Consider the following 16,670-nt stretch of genomic DNA (forward strand, 5'->3'; position numbering starts at 1 on the left):
GTAGAACACTGTCCCTGACCACAGTCTCACCGTCTAGAAAGGGGGGGACACAAAGTGATAAAAGTGAGTGTAAACCCATGTGAGAGTCCAGAGAAGGACATTCCAACCTTTATCTGATTGTTATTTACCTCAGTGCCATTTGAACAGGGTCTCTAGGGATAAGCAGTAAGAATTTGCAAAGTAGAGAGTGGAGAGGAGAATGGTAATCTAGTAAAAGGGAATAATATCTGCACAGAATGTTCAAGAACAAGGGAAATTCTGAGAACTGCGAGTAGTGTGTAGCTAAAACAAAGACTAAAGGTGGGGAAGGCATGCATTTAACAAATATTTTTGCGGTGGCTGAAACTATACTAGTTGCTATGAATAAGTATGAATAAGACATAGTTGTTGCTTTTGAGTTCCATGGCAGAGACAAGTAAGAAAATGAGCAACTATAATCTAGTATTATAGGTGTGGGGGATGATAAGGAAGCTCCTGGACACTTTCCAGGATCAAGGTAGAGGTAAAAATGGGTAGATAATCATAGAGGTAAGCACAGGGTTGTACAATGGGAACACAGAAAAGGAACACTGGATATAGTTACATGGTTTCCTACAGAAATATTTTATTTTGCTCCCCAATTGCTGCAGATTTGGGGGCAATAAAGTTTTAACCATTAAGTTATTATAAAATAGTATATTCAAATAGTACAGCAGTGAAGAAAACAAAAAAATCCTGATTTGATGATATTAAAGTTATTCTTTAGTTACTTCTATATAAATATACCTACTTTGAAAAAATAAGATTCTGATGCTATATATTCTGTTTTTACTTTTTTGTGGTATGCGGGCCTCACTGTTGTGGCCTCTCCCGTTGCGGAGCACAGGCTCCGGATGCACAAGCTCAGCGGCCATGGCTCACGGGCCCAGCCTCTCCGCGGCACGTGGGATCCTCCCAGACCGGGGCACGAACCCGTGTCCCCTGCATCGGCAGGCGGACTCTCAACCACTGCGCCACCAGGGAAGCCCTGCCACATACTTTTATCTCTTAACATATTGAACATCTTTGCATATGTTGGCCTACCTTATTCTTAATAGCTGTATAGTATTCTACTATATGGATGTACCTTAGTTTTTTAACCAGTACTCGGTTGGTAGACATTTAGGTTCTCTGGTTTTCACTATTACAAATAAGTTGGAAATGAATACCTTCATTTACACATCATATATACTTGGGCTAACATTATTTTGGAGCAAGCTACTTAATCTCTTTGTGACTAATATTTATAAAATCATTGAAAGAATTACCAAACTTATTCAGTATTTCTTATATAGGGCTTGGTTAAAAATGTGTTCTTTCAAACTACTATAATGTATGTTCACTAATCAATTAAAATACTCTATTATGTGATAAATCCTTTGTTTAGATTTCACTAAATGAATAAAATAATGGAGAACATGTTACTGGTTGGAGACAAGTTCTTGTATTTAATTTTTTAGTTAGCTTTTTCCTAATGATTAGAAAAGTAACATAGGCCCTTAACAGGCATGAAGAATAAAGATCCTCTATTATTCTGCTACCTGGAAATAAGCATTGGTAACATTTTGGTATCTATTCAGTCAGACTTTATCCTTTGATATATACTTTTTTTAGAAGACAAAAAAATGGACAGTCCTGTAATCTACCTCTTATTTTTCTTAATGGTATGCTGTGAACATCTTTTCATGTGACCTTTTTTTTTTACAAAGAAGTATATCCTCATTTTTAATGGCTTCATGTTCCATCTACAGATGTACCATTATTTACTCATTGTATTTATATGCTTTGGGTTGTTTCCGTTTTTTGTTTTTGTACTTTTAAGCCACTTATCAATGAGTATCTTTATAAATTATTGGACACCTTTCCTATTTTTTTACAAATAAAAATTCTAAGATGTAGAAGAGCAGCTGATACGGGTTAATGCAAATGCCTATTCCTTATACCTTCATCTAGGTTTTACTCTGAAATCTTTGCCGATCTGCTAGGAGAAAGTAGTACGTCACTATTAGTTTTATTTTCGTTTTTTTCTGATTTTAGTGAGGTAGAGCATCTTTCCATATAATTACTGACACGTACTTGATTAGCTTGCTCATGTCCTTTGACTTTTTAAGAGTCAGTATGGTTATCTGTTCCTTAATTTCTAAGAGCTCTTGATATATTTATTATGTAAATTAAACTTAAGGATAGCAGCCAAGTGTCTATAATTAAATATTAACTTTTTTGTCATCCATGTTACAACTGTTTCTCTACTTCATTATTTGGTTTTCAACTTTACAATGTCTTTCGCCATAGGAAAGGCACAATTAGTGTTTTTAAATTATCAATACTTCTCCTTTGTTTATTGAATTGACATCACGCTTAGAAACAGAAGAAGCAGGTCTTGTCCCAATACATAAGTTACTTCTACAGAAGCAATGTGGTGTGGTGGAAAGAAGGTGAATTAAGACCCAAACGGACTTGCGATAAGTCTGGTACAGGCAAGTTGTGGCACCCACCTTCCATGTCGTGTAACCTGAACCAGTTTCCTCATCTACAAAATGCGCAAAGTAACACCCACTTCAGAGACTGGAATAAGGATTAAGTGTTTGGCACAGACAAGGAATCTAGCAAGTGTTAATTTCTTTGCACTCAGCGAGGCATTATTAATTGCCAAGTGTCCACCTCCCCTACGAAGACTAAAAGATTGGGAGGTGTAATTTCTGGTGAGTTTACATTCAAATATTCTTTCAGGGAGCTTTTAGAAGCAGTCCATTAAACTACAAACCCCATAATGCATATAAAATAACCATAAAGTTTCCGTGTATGAAGTCTTTGTGGCTTGGAGGAGGGCGAAGAGCCAAGTACTTTTTATTCTCTGGATTTTCCTTCGTTAAGACACCTTCCCCCCACATAATCCGTAAACAAACATTGTTACTTTCCTTCCTCTTGGAAGGCTAATTTCACAGCTTTCAAAGTGAGCCTTCTAGTTGCGAAAAGGTATCGCAACTAGAAAATGGTGAGGCCTACAGAATTCTACAAAAAATCGTCTGAGCTGTGTGGGACCGAGACACTTGAAATAATTCTCCCCTGCTGTAGATTTAATAAAGAGAGAAACGATAATTAGTACGATTATATCCAGTAGCCATTTTTATCCCTTGAGAATCTGGGCTTCGTTTCCAAAGAGCGAGTCTTGCTCTTCAGTCACCAGCCTCCCATACGTATATTATTTATGTCCGACACCCTCTAATATTTGCACACGGTAGTGGTGGATCCACTGCTTCAGGGCGTCCGATTAGCCCTGCGCCAACCCTGCCGGCGCTCCGCCCGCCAAGGGGCCGTGTACAGGCAAGCATGTGATCTCGCAGCCGCCCAGGCCCCAGGGGGGTACTCAGCGCATGGCGCGCGCCGCGGCACCTCCGAACATCAAGCAGTGGAAGACGCCGCGGCGCGCGCCACTCGAGTCCGCGCGGCCGCCTCCCGAAGCACCGTTCCCCTCTAGCCATCCCCAGCAGCCCCAACATCACAGGCTCCGGGCAGGCCCCGGACTGGGGGAAGGGCGGGAGGAGGGGCTCCTCAGGGAGCAGCGGGGAATTCCCCCTTCCACCGAACCTTCCCGATTGTTCACCATCCTCACGTCAGCAGCAGGGGGTAATCCCCAACTCCAGCTGCTCCTGACGTCACCGCGCGGAGCCACCGCCCCCTGCGCGCCCCTGGCTCCGGGACCTCCTCGAAGCCCCGCCCCTAGGCATAACCACGCCCTCCTCCCCTCCCCCAGTCTCCCGACGTAGGGGGCGGAGCCTATTTGGCCGGGGCGTGAGCGGTTGCTTGGGCCAGAAGGTTCTTTGGTGGAGGCGCTCCTCCTGCTGCCCCGCCCAGTAGGTTCGTTCGCACCGATTCCTCCACACCCTATCTCCCTCCTCCTTCTCCTCGCCCCGCCTTTCCCCTCCCGTCTCAGCTCCTCTAGTTCCTTCCCCGCCTCGCCACCTTCTACGATCTCGCGAGACTTGGCCCAGAACATTGCGGATCGGGTCGGCGCCATTTTGGGACTGAGACTGGTTGTGGGGGAGGGAAAAGCGGCAAAAGGGGATTATTCAAAGTACCGAAAACCTCCTCCCGGGATCGAGCGCAGCGGCACCCCCAGGCCAGGGGCACCTCTGGTGTCGTAGAAGGTAACAGCGTCCTTTGGGCTCGGCGCCGGGGTCTGGGGAGGGGAGGGGGGTGCCCGTGTCGGCGTTAAGATTTGAGGGGTCGGGAGCGGCGTTGGCGGCGCGAGGTGTGAGGCTGTTTGCGGGCGGCGGCGGGGGGAGGTGGCGGGAGAGCAAGGAGAGAGAGGGAAGGACAGCGCGGGGAGGCCCGTCTAGGTGTTGGCCCGGGTGGAGCGGAGGTGGCAGTCGTGGGGAGGGGGGTGGGTGGCTTAGCCTGGGCGGCTGGTGTGTGTGTGGGGGTTGTTCGGCGGAGGCTGGAAACGGGTCCGGCGCCGTTCGTACTTGGTCTTCCCCCCTTCGGCCTCTCACACGCGCCCGCCTCCTTCCGCACCGCTGCCGCTCTTTGAGGGCCGAGGGAGTCGAGGCCGAGTTGTGGCCTTCGGTGGTTTCTCAGCGCGCCCGGTCAGCCCGCCTCTAGAGGTCCGTGGCCCGAGCTGTGGACTGAGGCGAGCGCTGCCTAGTCCCTCTGAGTCCCGTGGGGTCTGAAGGGACTGGTCTGTTTGGGGGAGAGAAGCACTCTGAACGCGGTTTAAGAGAAGGGCTAGGTTTTTCCACCCCCTCAGTGTTGTGAGAAAGAAACCTGTTTCCTTAATTCAAGGAAATTGGGAACACTCCCATCTCCTTGCTGCCCTTAGAAGCCGGGTAAGTCTCACCTTCGGGCGAATTTAAGGAATGTTCTCGCTCCACTTCTCAGGCACTAACCTTCCTACTCTGAGCGGGGAAAACATGCCTCCTCTTTTGGACATTCTGATTTGGAGGGAGCGTCTTTCTCTTTATATCCCTCATTCTCTTAAGTTGCATTTAGTAATGCTCGGTGGCAGCACACCTGTCTATTCGTTTTCCTTTGATAGATTGAATAGAAAATACAGAAGGTCTTTTGTAAGATTGTTTGCTCGTTTCGTAGTTTGTCATATTTACTCAAAATATAAGGAGGTTTGTTTATATAATCCTGTTAGCTTATATCCGCACCCCCTTCCCAGTTGAAATCAGCGTTTGCCCTCCATAATACCATCTCCCATCGTTTTTCCCTTTTTTCTACATATCCTGAAGTCCTTTTCATACTGTTGACTTTTTTGGGGTGCTTGCTTGGTATAGAAGTGCAATTCTCTCCAGAGGTTGACTGTTTAGGATGGGGATTAATTTTTAGCTCAAAATTAAAGCTCACTGTGTAATTTAAATTGTTTTTATAACTTTTACAGGTGATTGAATTACTCAGATATGAAGATCATCTTCTAGGTTTTGTGTAAAAGGCCCCGGATATTTCAAGTGGCCATTTTGGAATTACAGTGTTTCTGGATAATTTTGCCCCAGAAGTTTATTAAAATTGGCAAGAATCATCTCTGAAGTGAATTCATAGTAGTGAACAATTCTACAAGCTTTAAAGAGACACAGGCATTTCTTCAGTATTTTGGTTCAAACGGATTATATAACTGGTTAAAGTATTTCAGCTGGTGGTATTTTTGCCCCCCCCATCCCTCCCCTGTTGTTGGTGTTCTTCAGCCAGAACTGTAAGATATGTTTGATTTGTGTACTGAGTAATTTCTCTGCAGTTTCAAATTACTGTTTAAATATTGCTGAAGTTTCATGGCAGTTTATTTTTACCTTTATTTAAAGTTTTAGGAATTTTTGACCTCAGCCCTTTTCATGTCACAATGGGACAGCTATTCTAAATGAAGACATTGAACGAATACAGTTTTTTTGCTTTTATCTTTTATTTACATGGAAATTTAAGATGTTGCAGTTTCCCAGCAGCATGGTAGTATTGAGATAGCTGTGTGTCTATGTTTATGCTGATGTTTAGGAATGCTCTTCAGATGTGAAATTTTCTTTTTGTTTTTGCTTTTTGGCTCGTAAATTGGATATTTCATCTGGAGTGGATAAGTACAACAGTGACAAGTACATGGAATAATAAAGAAGATTTAAAAATCTTAAATCCAAGGAACATTGGCTAATTCTGGAGATAGCCATATGAAAACTTTAAAACAGAAGTATGGGTAGCTGACTGAAGTAACTCTATGTCAAGTAGCCATAGGTTAAGTATCTTCAAAGAACTTGGATTTTATTTCAGAGGATACAAAATAAAAAAACAAACTGGAAAACATAAAGATTGCAGAGAAAAACCCAACACCTTCCTGTGCAGTCCTGTTGGAATTTGTAAGTACCGTATGGTGAGCAAATCAAATGTCCGTTTGTAAACTGTAATGAGAGTTAACTTTATCCCTGTGTTGTTCTTGGAAGCCTTTCAGTTTCTTGCAGTAAGATTGCTTGGCTTCAGTTTCCTGAGCATTCTGAAAACAACTATTAAGTAAATTGTAATGCAGAAAGAATTAAAAGTTAAGAATATTTCAGATGGAACAGTCCAGATTTGAAGTTTTTGTGCTTCTAAAGTAAAAGACAAAATCCATATGGTCATTATGGCTTTATGGAAGAAAGGTAGGAAAAAAAACAAATAGCCAGTTTACTTTTCTAAATATGAGTGTAAATTGTGTTCTAAATGCAGTTTAGTGTGCTAATTTAGAGTTAGGTAGTTGTTTAAAACAAATTATAGGGCTTGACTTTTAATCTGGTATTTCATGAAGTAAATTGTTTTAAGGGGAAACAGTTCCTGACTTTTTAATCCATTATAGAAATTTCTTGAAACAGTTTTTGAAGTGGTTTTGTATTTCAAATTATTCCTTAAGATCTGAGTTCCAAAAAGTCAGTTTATTACTAGGAATAGAAACTGAGAGGAAGTGAGCAAGGTGCACTAAGAACCTTTCAAATAACTTTAAAAAAAAAGTATGTTTTCTCCTTTGGAAGGTTATGCTGCCTTAAGTTTATAAACAAAGCTTGTTTAAAAAGTTGTGAATGTTAATTGCTGTAGTAGAAATCTTTTGACAAATAAGAGTATCATCTTTTAATAATATTTGTATATTTGAGGATTGAGTGGTGTTACAATTTGTTACTGCATTTAGTTTTTTAGTGAATTATAGGCATTGAGTAGAAGTGTTTGTTTTAAAAAAGCTAAAGTTTATTTTTAAAGCAATTTATATTAACAGATCAATGTAGCTAAAATTAGAGTTTATTTCATTTAATTATTTTTCTGAGATTTAAAAAAATGTAATTTTTGAACACTTTGCCAAGATGGCCTAATAACTTGTCAGTTGCTCATTTATTTTGAACCCAGAACTATTTTTGTTGTTATTACTGTTGTATCTTGTTAGCTCACTTAGAGCAGAAGAGGTAGGCAAGTCTGAAAGATTGTAGGTATTTAGGTATACATATATGGTATTTATTTTCTTATGTAAAACTGAGATTAGAGTTCAGTAAATCTCTGTATTAGAATAGAATAGGATATTTGTGTTTTTTGGGTCAGAGCTGTGTGTAGCACTTCTTTCTAATTGAGTTTCCACCTTGATTTATGTAAAATTATGATGAGAACAACCCCTCTTCCCCGCCTTATTTTTTATGCTTCGGAGAGCCTGTATTTTACATATTCCTTAACTTAGTGGATTTTCAAGTTATTTGTCTAAGAACATGCATTTAAAAAAAAAATTTATTTAATAATTTATTTTTGGGTGTACTTTGTTGCTCCACGCGGGCTTTCTCTAGTTGCAGCGGGGTGGGGGCTACTCTTCGTTGCGGTGGGCGGGCTTCTCACTGTGGGGCTTCTCTTGTTGCGGAGCACGGGCAGTAGGCACGTGGGCTTCAGTAGTTGTGGCACGTGGGCCCAGCAGTTGTGGCTCGCGGGCTCCAGAGCGCAGGCTCAGCAGTTGTGGTGCACGGGCTTAGCTGCTCCGCGGCATGTGGGATCTTCCTGGACCAGGGCTCGAACCCGTGTCCCCTGCATTGGCAGGTGGACTCTTAACCACTGCGCCACCAGGGAAACCCTAAGAACATGCATTTTCTTTTTATTTATTTATTTTTTTTGCAGTACGCGGGCTTCTCCCTGTAGCCTCTCCCGTTGGGGAGCACAGGCTCTGGACGCACAGGCTCAGCGGCCATGGCTCACGGGCCCAGCCGAATATGCATTTTAAACGTGATTGAGAAGTTGAACTGGATGTGAATGGCCTTTATTTATAGAAAAGAACCACATAACATTTACTATTTGTGATTATTTTTCTTTAAATTTCTCCTATTGATGTTGTTACTCCAAGCGTTAGTATCAGGATAACGATTATTCAGTGACCAGGTTTTTTTTTTTAATATAAATTTATTTATTTATCTATTTATTTATTTATGGCTATGTTGGGTCTTCGTTGCTGTGCACAGGCTTTCTCTAGTTGCGGTGAGCGGGGGCTACTCCTCGTTGCGGTGTGCGGGCTTCTCGTTGTGGCTCCTCTTGTGGAGCATGGGCTCTAGGTGCACAGGCTTCAGTAGTTGTGGCTTGCAGGCTCCAGAGCTCAGGCTCAGTAGTTGTGGCACACGGGCTTAGCTACTCCACGGCATGTTGGGATCTTCCCGGACCAGGAATGGAACCTGTGTCCCCTGCATTGGCAGGCAGATTCTTAACCACTGTGCGACCAGGGAAGCCCGACCAGGTTCAATTAACTTTAATCCTTGGATAGTCTGATACTTGTGAAATTTGCAAACAGCAGTTGTTCAGGGACAGATTCACTCAACTTGAGTTTTTGATAAGTATTTAATTATTTTCTTTGCATTGAAATATACAGTACCAGTAGTAACTGGAACAATTGCAGGATTGCTTCTTAAGTACCTCTGTCTCCCCATCTCCCATTTTTTTTCCCCTTTTTTTCCCCTCCTGTGCCTGAACATATATAGGTCTAAAATAACAATTATAACGACTAACGTTTATAGATGATGATTGTGTGATGTATTTTGCTGTGTACATAGTATATCTTAGCGGAAGGTACTATTGTTACTACTATTGTTACAATGGTACAGGTGAGAAATTTAAGATTTTAGGGAGACTGAGACTGGGAGAGAGTTACCTGGTTATGACCAAGGTTAGGTTGGAGTCTTGACCAAATTTCCAAGTCTGACTCCAGAGTCCCAAACGCTTAATCACTAGTCATATTTAATATTGCCTTCATGTGGATTTTACTTTATTAACTCCTTCTGTTTGAGCGTAATCACTGATGTTTTTGTTTTTCTTCTTATTTACTGCTTCTCTTTGGTTAATATTGATTACTAGTTGAGCTTGGAGACAAGCTGAAAGAAGATAAACTACTGCTAGTTTTGCTATTTGTTAGTAGTGATAACTTTGGTTAGCTAAAAATAAAAATGTTTCAGGTTATGGAGTGAACATAAGAGAGAAGAAAATAAAATTTAAAGTTAGCAAGAGAAGGGAATAAGGATGGGAACCTCTAGTCTGAAAGTAAAATTACAAGTGAGGATAGAACCTAAATCCAGGCCGGATTATGTTTGAGTCAACCACTGTTTTTGCTTAATTTTTTTTTTTTTTTTTTTTTTTTTTTTTTTTGCGGTACGCGGGCCTCTCACTGTTGTGGCCTCTCCCGTTGCGGAGCACAGGCTCCGGACGCACAGGCTCAGCGGCCATGGCTCACGGGCCCAGCTGCTCTGCGGCATGTGGAGTCTTCCCGGACCGGGGCACGAACCCGTGTCACCTGCATCGGCAGGCGGGGACCTCAACCACTCCGCCACCAGGGAAGCCCTATAGTTCTTTTATTGTTGCTTTAGCAGCCTTTAAGGTCATGTATTTGGAATATTTAGGGAAGAGTAGGTTGGAAAAGAGATGTATTCCCTGCCCTCCCTGCTTTTAATGATGTACGTGTGAGGGGCTCCTAACATGAATTCTTTTTGGCTATGTGGTTTGAGAAGTCTCCAAAATTGATAATTTTGTTGGTGCTTCCATGTATTTTCTTGGAGAGCTGGTTCATTTCTTTCAACAGTAGCATTGTGAAAAACAAAATGTTAAAATTGTTGAAGACCCTTTGTGGTCGGGTCTGTTTTTTTCAGTTTTACCTGCTTGCTTTTTCCCTTTTTTTTTTTTTTTTTTTTTTTTTTTTGCGGTACGCGGGCCTCTCACTGTTGTGGCCTCTCCCATTGTGGAGCTCAGGCTCCGGACGCGCAGGCTCAGTGGCCATGGCTCACGGGCCTAGCCGCTCCCCGCATGTGGGATCTTCCTGGACTGGGGCACGAACCCGTGTCCCCTGCATTGGTAGGCGGACTGTCAACCACTGCGCCACCAGGGAAGCCCAGTTTTTTCCCTTTTTGTTAGCTGCCCCACCTACCAGAATAGTTATAGGCTTTTGCTCTGTATCTTTTCAAGTAGTTGCTGGTTTCTGTATCATTTTATACAATATATGCTACTCAGTTTCTTGTTCTTTAGTCATCTTTTTGTTCACAGCTTGAGGAGTGCAGTGTTTTTGATCTTCATTTTCTACCCTTTAATCCAGTTTTCAGGTTATATATTTTTAAAACTATATTTTAAAGTTTTTTCCATACTTAAAACAATTTTTGCGGTACGTGGGCCTCTCACTGTTGTGGCCTCTCCCATTGCGGAGCACAGGCTCTGGACGCGCAGGCTCAGCGGCCGTGGCTCACAGGCCTAGCCGCTCCCCGCATGTGGGATCTTCCCAGACCGGGGCACGAACCTGTGTCCCCTGCATCGGCAGGCGGACTCTCAACCACTGTGCCACCAGGGAAGCCCTAAAACAATTTTTTTAAGCAAGAATAAGAATTTAAAAAATTCTAGTCACATAGGTTTTTTTCTGTTGAAACTCAACTTGCAGATATGTTAAAAAACATTCTTCAACTGAAAAAGTGTCATTTTTGTCTTTGCATATGTATACTAGTAAAAACAAGTTAGCTTTTCAGTGAACATAAATACACAGTTGACTTTTGAATGATGTGGGGATTATGGACACCTACCCTTGAAGTGGAAAATTCACACATAACTTATAGTTGACCTTCCATTTCTGATGTTTCTCAGTATTTGCAGTTCTGCATCCACGAATTCAACCAGTTGTGGATAGTGTAGTATTTACTGTTGATAAAAATCCACACGTAAGTTCACTTGCACAGTTCTAACCTGTGTTGTTTAAGGGTCAACTGTGTTTTTTTTTTTTTTTTTTTTTTTTAACTGTGTATTCTTTTAACGAGTGAGTTTAAAGAAAAATAGTATCGCACATGGATTTTCTGTGGGTCAGAAGTTTGGTAGCAGTTTAGCTTGAGTGGTTCCGGCTCCCTCCATGTCTTTTCGTGAAAATCTCAAGGGTTGCACTCATTTGAAGGCTTGATTGGGGCTGGAGGATCTCCTTCCAATTGGGCTGGCAGGTTGATACTGGTTGTTGTCTGGAGAACTCAGTTTCCTTACCATATGCCTTACCATATGCAGACCTGTAGGTGTTTGAGTTTCTTTACATGGCAGCTGCATCTCCCAGAGGAAGTGATCTGAGAAGAGAGGTAGGTAGAAGCGTGATGCCTTTTATGACGTATTCTCAGAAGTCACTTAGCCATACTTTCTTCATGAGAAGCAAGTCGTTAAGTCTAACCCACAATCAAGGGGTGAGTTAGGCTCCACCTTTTGTCAAAAGAATTTGTAGACATAGTTAAAAACTAAAATGGGGTAGTTCTTTATAACCAGTAGTTGTGTCAGTATAACTAGCTAAAAGTCTTCATCCCACAAATAGGAGGTTTGAGTTGTTATAAGATTAGAGAAGAAAGTGTATTCTAAATTTGTATCACTTTAGAAGATTTAAGTCTTTCTACCTTTTTAACCACTGTGTGAGATATGTTAAGTAAGGTTTTCCACCCCTTGCACTAATCTCCCAGTCTGTGTAATGAGGGAACTTTTTTATTATGGTAAAATAAACATAAAGTTTACCATTTTAGCCATTTTTGAGTGTGCAGTTCAGTGACCTTGAGTACATTTCCATTATTGTGCAATTATCATCACCATCCATCTCCAGAACCATTTTTATCTTCTCAAGTTGAAACTGTGTACCTGTTAAACATTAACTCCCCATTTCCCTTTCTCCCCAGCCCCTGGCAATCACCATTTGACTTTCTATGAGTTTGACTATTCTAGGTACCTCATACATATTGATATTGTACTCTTCAAAATGCTTCTTAAATGTTTTGAGTGAAATCTTTGAGGAAATTAGTTACATTTACTTCATAATAAAATAGACTTCATTGTCCTAATTAAAACACAGACCTACTAGAGTATGGCCTTGAGGCTATGGGGAGGGGGAAGGGTAAGTTGTGACAAAGTGAGAGAGTGGCATGGACATATATATACACTACCAAAAGTAGGGTGGATAGCTAGTGGGAAGCAGCCGCATGGCACAGGGAGATCAGCTCAGTGCTTTGTGACCACCTAGAGGAGTGGGATAGGGAGGGTGGGAGGGAGGGAGATGCAAGAGGGAAGAGATGTGGGAACATATGTATATGTATAACTGATTCACTTTGTTGTAAAGCAGAAACTAACACCATTGTAAAGCAATTATACTCCAATAAAGATGTTAAAATGTGTGGCAGAATATGCATGACATATTATGCATAAATACAACAATAAAATTTACCAATTCAACCGTTTTTCAGTGTACAGTTCTGTGGCATTAGGTACATTGACATTGTTATGCAGCCATTACTACCACTCAGCTCCAGAGCTCTTTTCATTTTGTAAAAGTGAAACTCTGTACCCATTAAACCATAACTTTTCATTCCCTGCTCCCCACAGCCCTTGGAAACCACCACTCTACTTTTTGTCTTTATGAATTTGACTAGGTACCTCATATAAGTGGAATCATGAAGTATTTGTCTTTTCGTGACTAGCTTATTTCACTTAGCAGAACGTCTTTGAGGTTCATCCGTGTTGTAGCATGGGTCAATTAGAATATCCTTTTTTTTAAGACACAATAATCCATTGTATGTGTGTGTACCGCATTTTGCTTATCCATTCATCCATTGATGGACACATGGGTTACCTTTACCTTTTGGCTGGATAGATTCCTAGAAGTGGAATTGTTGGATCATATGGTAATTCTATTTTTAATAGTTTGAGGAACCACCATATTGTTTTCCATAGTGGCTGCACCGTTTCTTACTCCTATCAGCAGTTCACAGGGGTCCCAATTTCTCCCTATTTTTTCCCAACATTTGTTGTTTTCCGTGTTTTGTGTTCTAATGGGTGTGAAGTGGTATCATTATGGTTTTGATTTGTATTTCACTAATGATTAGTGATGTCTGATGTGCTTATTGGCCATTTGTATATCTTTGGAGAAATATTTATTCAAGTCTTCTGCCGATTTTTTTTTTTTCTCTCTGCCGATTTTTAAACCAGATTGTTTTTGTTGTTGAGTTATAGTTCTTTATTCTTGATATCAACATTTACCATAATGAGTGGATTTTAATAACTAATATTAATGCTTACCATGTTCCAGGCAGTGTTCTAAGCTTTTTAACTGTATTAACTAATTCAATCTTCATAGACACAGTGTGTGGGAAGGTTCTGTTGTCCTAATTTTATAGATGAGAAAATGAAGTCACAGATTTTAAATTGCTTGCGAAGGTTACACAGCGAGTGAGTGGTATTTTTTAATCCATACATTCCGTATCCAGAACCTAGACTCCCACCCATTATGGCTCATAGTTAGAGTTGTAGGGTGACAATATAAAGAAAGTCAAATACTATTTTGTTTCAGGAACTTAGAAGATATTTTATTCTTATCCAGCAACTAAATTTTATTTTCCTTAATGTGATACAGTTGTGACTTGTTTATAATAAAATGTTCAAATGAATTCTTTTTCAGGAATATTTTCCTTTAGGATCACTTCATAAATGATGTTATGTAATATTTTAATTTAGAAAGTGCTTTTCCCAATTATCATGTAGAAGAAATGCTGTTTCCATTCAATGGTTTAAGAAACTCAGTCTGAAATTAAAGTTTACCCAGGCTTCTTAGTAAGTGACAGAACCATCATTTGAATTCTGTTTTTCATTTTTCTGTTACAGTCAACTTCCTTAGTGTTCTAAGTAGTAGGTTGTATTGTAAGAGCAGTGCTGTCCAGTAGAACTTTGTGAAAAGATGGAAGCATTTTTTTGTCTATACTGTTCAGTATAATAGTCACTAGCTGTATGTCATTACGGAGTTTTGAAATGTGTCTAGTGCAGATGTGGATCTGAATTTTAAGATTTATTTAATATTAGTTTAAATTTAAATTGCAATATATGGCTACTAGCTGCTGTATTGGAAAGCACAGCTCTAAAGCAGTGGTACAGAATCCAGTCAGATCCCTAACCTTTTTTAAAGTGTGTATACTATCCTGAAATAAAGTGTCCTATGCATATAATAAGATCACAATGATATACAGCTATAAAAAAAAGACATTTATAATAATGTATTTCAATATGTAATAGCACAGATGTGATCAGACACCCACCTCCCTGCCCCCCAATTTCCAAAACACCGAGTACAGGTTATTTGCCCTTCTTAAAAGAAGCAGATGATCTATTGTTCTTAAGTACTCTTGTCCTTTAAGGAAGAAAAGTACCTCAAGTTGATTAATAATACAGTGATTGATTGGAGTACATTTCCTTTATTTTTATAGTATTTACTGCCAGGGTAGTTGAGTGGGTAGTTAGCCAACATTAAAGCTATCATATGGTGTAGTGACATGATGAGCATCTTTTTATGTGCTTTGGTGAAGTGTCTATTAAAGTCTTTGGTCCATTAAAAAAAATTGGCTTGTTTTGTTAAATAGTAAGAATTCTTTATATATTTTGGCTACAAGTTTTTAAATACACGTTTTGCAAATTTCTCCCATCTATAGTTTGTCTTCATTTTCTTAAGTGTGTTTTGAAGATCAGGCAGTTCAAAATTTGTAGTAAAATTGGTTACTTTTTTCTTCATGATTTGTGCTTTAAAAATTTTTATTTATTTATTTATTCATGCATGCATGTATGCATGTTGTGCCGGGTCTTAGTTGCAGCATGTGAGATCTTCTTTGTGGCATGTGGGATCTTTATTTGCGGCACGTGGCTTCTTAGTTGCGGCATGCATGTGGGATCTAGTTCCCCGACCAGGGAATCAAATCTGGGCCCCCTGCATTGTGAGCGCAGAGTTTTACCCACTGGACCACCAGGGTAGTCCCTGATTTGTGCTTTTCTGTCATAAGAAATCTCTGCCTAACCCCAAGTCACAGGATTTTCTCCTGCTTTTTAGCTTTCTTCTAAAAGTTTTGTAGTTTAGCTTATATTTTTATGTCTGTGATCCATTTTGAATGATATTTTGGCCTCTGAAAGGGTTTAGGTTCATGTCTTTATTATTATTTTTTTTAAGTTTAGATGTTCTACTCTCCCAGTTCATTTTGTTGAAAAGACTTCGTTTCCCGTTGAATCACATTGGAATACCTCTGTTGAATATCAGTTGACCTTATGCATGTGGAACTGTTTGTGGCCTCTTCCTTGATATGTATGTGTTATGTCAGTTCCACAAAATAGTAGTCGATAAATACAAATGGTAGTTTTTGACCTTTTTTTTCCCTGCTCTATTGTAAAGCCTGTTGGACATCTTTTCTAAAATCTTTTATAGGAAATTCAGATTAAAAGGGGAAATTGTTTTTATGGATATGTGAAATAAGACTGGTTGCAAAATAATACCATCCTGAATTCATAGAGCAATCTTCTTTTGAGTGGCTTGAAATGTTAGATATTATCTGATTTATACTTGAGCATACTTGGAAAGTAAATGACAGCATTTCTATATTGGAAATGAGAAAGTGGGATACAAACATACCACTTTATTTACTGTAAAACATGGACTCAACAGTGGATCTGGGATTTTTATTTCTTGAGTACTAGTCTATGCTAGAGATGTTCATTGCCTAGTAGATATTTGAGTGTCTACTATGTGCCTGTACTTTCACTGGTTTTTGTTTAGTAACAAACAAGGCAAAAATGTAAGGTTCTTGAACTCATGTTGTTTGTCTGCTCTGAAGTTCTGTGAACACAGAGTAAACAGTCCTTAAATTTGAATGCTGATTTCATCCCATCTAGTAAATAATAGCTATTTGTTGTTGGCCAGGCCAGCCTTTGTAAGACTTTTATGGCTTGCTGTAGTAAAACTGGTTCTTTTCCTGTTTCACAAAGTTATCCTTAGAATCAAGTGAAATAATGAATGCTGAATGCTTTGAAATTGTAAGATGATAACAAACAGTAGTAGTAGTATTGTTATGGCTGGGTCAGATAGATAGTAGTGTTTGAGGATCATATGAGCAACCAGGAGGAAGATTGTGGATAAGGGAAAATAGATGAATGTAAGTTGAAGGGACAGAACTGAGCAGAAACCAGGTATATTTAGGTTGCATTTATGACCAGTTTAAAATTGTTGAAGCATAATGCATTACACTCTTCTGAGGTAATTGTTTAACCTGCAATATGGTACCATAGTTTTAAATGGCATCTTTATGCAAAAGATCTTCCCCATATTCTACTATTGTAGTTTAACTAACCTTGATTTCTCCATTTAGTTTACAGATTTAACATATCCAAAACTGAAC

At 40.0% G+C, this 16,670-nt stretch overlaps 1 protein-coding gene across 4 annotated transcripts in view; it reads left to right on the forward strand.

Moving 5' to 3' along the window:
- The first annotated feature begins 3,801 nt into the window (after window positions 1–3,801).
- The window catches only part of GPBP1 (GC-rich promoter binding protein 1), a 71,856-nt gene continuing 58,987 nt past the window's right edge, over window positions 3,802–16,670 (forward strand). For 2 of the 4 annotated variants that reach the window (XM_059061132.2, XM_059061134.2), the window contains exons 1-2: window positions 3,802–4,166; window positions 5,402–6,356. The gene's annotated coding sequence lies outside the window, so the exon portion shown is untranslated. The remainder of the gene's footprint in view (window positions 4,167–5,401; window positions 6,357–16,670) is intronic. The other 2 variants (XM_067030996.1, XM_067030997.1) reach the window with 2 other exon arrangements.

This window comes from Kogia breviceps, chromosome 4, assembly GCF_026419965.1.
Source record: "Kogia breviceps isolate mKogBre1 chromosome 4, mKogBre1 haplotype 1, whole genome shotgun sequence".
NCBI classification, from domain to species: domain Eukaryota; kingdom Metazoa; phylum Chordata; class Mammalia; order Artiodactyla; family Physeteridae; genus Kogia; species Kogia breviceps.